Below are 6317 nucleotides of genomic sequence, written 5' to 3'. Positions count from 1 at the left end.
CCAACACAACCTTGTGAAATGGATAGGCAACATTATACCTATTTTTAAAACAAGGAAGTGATGTTAAAAAAACAGAGACACTTAGAACACAATCACTAGCCGTTTAGTGTTCTTTCCTTCCTCAAAAGCACATCTGTATACTTATGTGTTTATGTGTCACGTTCTCTTAGTAGAATCCAAAGTCTTTGAGGATGGATGCTATTTTTCACTTTGCCTCTGTGTTCCCAGCACATTGGACAGAACATTGCATTTACTAGGTGTCTGCTAAATGTTTGTCGGATTGGAAAATAGACCATAGATTATTAGAACAAGGAGGGATTTTATAACATAAAAGGTTAGTGCTAAAAGATAAACAAGTGAGAATGCAGAAAGTCAGAGTCAGAGAGTACTTTAGAGAACACTGAGTTCACTCCTACCATTTGACAGAAGAGGTAACAGATAGCCAGGGTGCTTCAGAGTCAGTGACTTACCCAAGGCAACACATCATGTTAATGGCATAGCTAGTAATAAAACCTCAGACTCCTGACATCCAGTTTAACATTTTCTCTAGCGCACAATTAAACAGAGCAGGAAAATTGTGGAGGGGGAGGGCGGGGGGAGGGGGATTTGGTCACCAGGGCGGTAAGAACAAGGTCCAGAAGAGAACTGGGGTCTCTCTATTTCAAATATTATTCCCTTTTTCTGAAATGAGATGACTTCATTTATGCCAAGCATCAGTCCACACCTGCTTCCTTTCTCCACCCACACAATCCTTCTCAGACTCTCCCCCAGCTTTACTCTTATGAATTAAGCAAAACGAAGGAAAACGACAACAACAAAAAGCTTTCCACAGCAGGGCATTCAGAAGCTGGCTGCAAACTCATTTTCTGCTCCACAATACAAGCTGCCCATTTATTATATTGTATATACACAATTCCTTTGATCTGTGAGAGATCAGCATATTACACGAAAAAGCCAAATTCCCCCTTGGCTTTTAGATATGGAAACTGAGACTTACAATTAATGCTTAATAATAATAATAATAACACATTTATATAGTATTCTACAGAATGCTTCCCTAACAATATTCCTGTAAGATAGTTTAATTATCATTCCCATTTTCCAGATGAGGAAAGTAGGTCTTGAGGAAGAGGGTGGGAGGAGTGCATTCCCCTGGGACTCCCAACTCCAAGTTTGGTTCTCTTTACATTATGCCATGTTGTTTCCTTCATGAAGCAATGCCCTTTAATGATGATTCAGCACCCTGGGAGACAAGACCCCTGCCTTCTGCTCCAGATGTAGTTCAGACAAGTGACTCATCTTGCTTTAAAAAAAAAAAAGATTATATACGGTTTCCTCATCTCAATCTACTTATCTCTGAAATTGGTATGAAATAGAACACTTACCTTAACACAGAGGGGTGTTGTGAGATTTAATTAATGTATGAAAGCACTCTGAGTACACCAGATGAAAGGTACTATATAAAAACAAAGTATTATTATTATTATTATTACAATTACCGATTTTCAGGCTCTCTGCTCCCTGCTGTGTTACATATTATGTTTTGCCTGAAAGACAAACAACGGCCCCCACTAGAAATAATCAATCCAAGACTCAAGCATGGATTGTTTCCTAACCTTGTGTTAGGAACTAGACGAAGCCCTGGATGAACTGAGTTAACCCAGAGAGAGGTCTGCAACAAGAGGGGATACCTTGGGTGTCAGTTAGCTATAGTCAGCCTCAGCTGAAAAGTAGAAAATCATCCGTCCGGGGCTGACACGGAGATTCTGAGAATGAACAAGTCCCAGAACCTGGCAATGAAGTGTAGCCAGAGAGAGGAGTGAAGTCTTAATGGATGAGTCAAGGGAGCAGGTCCAAGAGAGCAAACCAAGTCACCAGCTAGAGTAGGATGTGAAGAAGGTAGCCTGGGAGAAGAAGAAAAACATTAGAGGGTGTCTGGAAAAACAATGAGAAGAGAACAAGAGAACGAGAGTAGAGGGGCGGTCTTTGACCATCCTATAAATAATCAGATTTATCTACAGATGTGTTATTGGTGTAGATAATACAGCACATAGTAAGTCCTCAGTATATTAGTGTAGATAATACAGCACATAGTCAGTCCTCAGTATATTAGTGTAGATAATACAGCACATAGTCAGTGCTCAGCATGTTAGTGTAGACAATACAGGAGAGTCAGTCCTCAGTATGTTAGTGTAGATAATACAGCACAGTCAGTCCTCAGTATGTTAGTGTAGATAATACAGCACAGTCAGTCCTCAGCATGTTAGTGTAGATAATACAGCACATAGTCAGTCCTCAGTATATTAGTGTAGATAATACAACACATAGTCCTTAGTACTTAGGAGAGGCAATGTGTTGTAGTGGACAAAGAGCTGACTGGGCTTGAAGTCAGGATGACCTAGATTTAATTCCAGACTCTTACATATCCTGACTGTGGGACCCTGAACAAGTCACTTAAATGCCCCTTTGTTCTATCTTGGAGAACATTTACAGATCAGCTTTGGAAGAGGGATTTTTTTTTCCTTTTCTGAGAAGCTCCCTGTATCAGTGAAGTCACCCTTCCAGACAAAGAAAAAAAAAAGGGATTTTAGTGGAAACAGTACTAGTTTTGGTATCAAACAACCTGGGTTCTAATCCTGACTCTCCATCTTACTACTTGTCTGACTTTGGGCAAGTCATTCCCTATCTATGGATGAGTTTCTTCATTTGTAAAATGAGGGGTTTAGGAGATACCACCCAACTCAAAATCTTATGAGAGTGATGCTAATGTTTTAAATTTAATTTCCCAAAGCACTTTAACACATATGAACTCCTTTGTCCCTCACAGCAATCCTATGATATAGGCAGGGCAGAAGGGGAAGCAGCACAGTTATATAAAAATATCAGCATTTATATAGTGCAGTATAGAGACAGATGGTGGTGCAGTGGGTAGAGTGCTGGGCCTGGATCTGGGAGTTCAGATCTTGTCTCAGATACTTATTTGTTGTGTGGCCTTGGGCAAATAATGTAACCTTTATCTTGCTTTCTTCAACTATAAAATAAAGATAATCCTAGCAAACACCCACTTCCCAAGGTTGTTTTGAGGCACAAAGGAGATATGTAAAGTGCTTCACAGAGTGCCTGCCACAGAGTGGTTGCTACAGAATGCTATCTATTATTATCATATAGTGCTTTAAGGCTTACAAAGCACTATGGATGTTTTTTCCATTTCACCATTCACAACCCCCTGAGGCAGGTGTGATTACCTTCTTTTTACTAATTAGGGAACTGAGGTTGAGAGAGATCAAACTACCTACTCAAGTCTTCTACTCTACCCACTGCACAACCTAGCTGCCTCCAATATAGAGGAGGTAATGGGGAGATGTAGGAAGGCTATTAGGCTAGGAGGCAGAGAACCTGAGTTCTTGCTCCCACACTGCCACCTACAATGCAGATCCAGCAAGTTTAAGCAAGACATTTTGCTTCTCTCTAAAATGAAGAGGCTAGACTACCCCTTCGAACAGCCTTCATTTGACAAATTAAGGAAACTGAGGCTCCAGAGAGATGAAGTCATTATCGAATGGCCTGCAAACATTAATCATTATTCAAACAAAGGACTGTGTGCATATTTTAGCTCACCTCCTTTTCTTTTTTGTTTTGTCCAGGGTGGGGTCCTGACTTTGCTCTCTCTGCAACTTCCAATTTTAGGTAGGCCCTGGGTCTCAGCCCCAGCTCTCCTCTCTATTCCCCAGGGGCAGAAATAGCTGACATATACCTGAACTGAAATAGAGACTTTGGCAGATAAATACTTTCACTCAACACAGTCAAAGGAACTCCCCTGTGGGCAATTTTATGCTCAGCACATCCAGGCCTACATTCCCCTATCCCCTCTGGTCTGTCCCTTAGCAGCCATATCATAATATCTGCCAGGGTGAGTAACAGCCACACTCACTGTGCTTTCTCACTGGTGGGAATAGTCCAAGATGTCCTCTGAGAGTTGGCTCCATATAGTATCCACAGCTGAGCCAGGGATGTGGAAAGTTACACTGAGGGCTGGGGTTTTATTCAGCTGTTCTCCACCCTGATTAATTTTCCAGCTAATGACTCTCCAGACATGGTGATGTACGGTGCTCTGTCAGTGACAAAAAAATTGAACTTTTACTAATTAAATAGAACATCTTCATGCGGTGAAAGGTTTTACAAACGAAAGTAACTCACAAAGAATTATGTTGGCAGGAGATTACCACCAAAACCATCTCAGAAAGGCCAAGGACTGATGAAAGGAAAGACCCAAAAAGGAGAGAGACAGAGAGAAAGGCTCAGGACATTTATATCAGCCGCCAAGTTAATGTTTTACTCTAAAGTGCAATCTAGTCCATCTGGCAGAGGGCAGACCTTTCTCATTATGCTAGACTCACCCTCTGTCACACTTATAGCTAACCACAAAGAAAAGCAGGGAGGCAGTTCACACCTCAGGAATATTCACTGAGGCATCGATGTAAAAAGCACTGAATTTCATGTCAGAAGTCCTGGGTTCACTTGGTAGTAGTAGTGGTTAGATGGTAAGCTCCAGGGTAAGAAAGACTTGAGTTCAAGTCCTGTCTCTGACACTTATAAACATACCTGATGAATGACCTTGTGCATGTCACTTAATGTCTCAGGGCCCAAGGTTCTAAGAGTATAGGCCAGATGTTAATTTGTATTGGTAAAGGCAGTTCCTACACCAATTGAATCACAGCCCAAAACAAACAAACATACCTGTGGGCAACTGACTTCTCTAAATTTCTGTCTTGGTAAAATCAGGGTATTGGATTAGATGATCTCTAAATTCCTTTTAATGTTATCATTATCATTTTCTTTCTCCCCTTGGTATTACTATCGGTGGTTCCATCATTAAAAACTCTAAAATTGACCTCTTGAAGTCCAAAGATGGGTATAGAAACTAGAATCTAGAAACCAGAGTTTGTTTCAAAACTTGGGTTTAGTTCCTGAAGCAGGTGATTTTGTCCAAAATACAACTAGTTCTAGATGAGTATAAATAATGAATCTACTGAAGTGATCAAATGTATTTGAATTTGCACTATTCAAAGTTAAAATTATATAAAATAAAGTAATTGGTTCCAGTTATAGAACTTTACAGTGTGAATTCAAATAATGCCACGACTTCAGAGGATTCATGATTTACTCTAATTGAGACCTAGCTGTAAACTCTTTGAGTATCAGAAGCCATTGGTTTGCCTATTCTGCTCCAACAGATATACAGCTACCCAATGACAGATAAAAACTTGGGTTAATATTATTTTCAAATGCCTTGCATGAAGACTTTCCTGATTATCACAGGTCAAGATGATTTTTTCCTCCAAAAAAATGAGTCTTTGGTACTCATCAGTGCTTTGTGGAATCCCTTATCTATTGTCTTATATTTCTACTTCACCATTATATCCTTGTGTAAATCAGATATGTATTAATACTTTTTCTTCTTAACTAAAGGATCATGACCAAAACTAGTGATTTGTCTCTTTTCTAGTTCTCTTACACAGAACTTCATACACTGTAGCTACTCAAAAGATGTTCAGTATTGAAAGAATGACAGAATGTGACAACTTTCTTATTGGAATACCAGTGACCTCTGATTGCCAGATTCACAAGGGATTAGTAGTCTGATGGCTTCCCTTTGGATGCAGCAACATCACCACTCATGTTTTAAGTGTATGCTGGGCCTTAAGACCTTCAAGGCCTCATGGTACACTCCTCAGCACAAAACTCTGCAGGGGACACGGATAGCCTAGGGAAAAAAAAACACAGAAACAAAGGGAAAGGAATCCAGTTAACCAGACTCAACTGAACTATGTTACTCTCCCAGAGGGTTCTCTAAAGTGTTTCCTCCTCTCCCAGCAACATATTCATTTCAAAAATATGTTTGGCAATGTTAGTCCAGAAGCCAGGGCTAACGGCTTTTATAAGCCGGGTAATAACAACTAAAGGGAGAGAAGAGAGAGTGATGCCCTTTTCGTGGTCATTGGCAAAATCTTCCCTTTTGTGGTAACATAAATTTTCAAATGTTCTCAATTATTAAGCTTGTTTCTACCCCAAGACAAATTTCCATCCCAAGACTTAATAAATGTTTGTTGAATTAAAACGTGATGATCTAGTACCTCCCTCAAGAGGGAAAATAATATTTATGAACCTTCCCTTCTCTGCTTTTCTTCTTCCCTTCAGTAATTATCCAGTATCATCCCTGTAAAGCCTCTTATGGTCTCTTCCAACTCTGAAATTCTATGTTACCATTATTCTAGGTCCTTTCCATCTGAAAATCAAGCTCATTAGTTCTTCCCAGA

General features: G+C 40.0%; 1 long non-coding RNA gene across 1 annotated transcript; it reads right to left on the bottom strand.

Annotated features, from left to right (window-relative positions):
- Window positions 1-971: 971 nt before the first annotated feature.
- Window positions 972-5686, bottom strand: LOC118841024. The gene is made up of 6 exons (XR_005009835.1): window positions 5607-5686; window positions 4198-4252; window positions 3932-4111; window positions 1692-1904; window positions 1386-1456; window positions 972-1303 (listed from the first exon to the last, which is right to left on the bottom strand). It is a non-coding gene; the product is annotated as an uncharacterized LOC118841024 (long non-coding RNA).
- Between the last annotated feature and the right edge of the window lie 631 nt (window positions 5687-6317).

The sequence above is a fragment of the Trichosurus vulpecula genome, chromosome 3 (assembly GCF_011100635.1).
Source record: "Trichosurus vulpecula isolate mTriVul1 chromosome 3, mTriVul1.pri, whole genome shotgun sequence".
Lineage (NCBI taxonomy): Eukaryota > Metazoa > Chordata > Mammalia > Diprotodontia > Phalangeridae > Trichosurus > Trichosurus vulpecula.
This window is presented reverse-complemented; position numbering and strand designations above follow the sequence as displayed.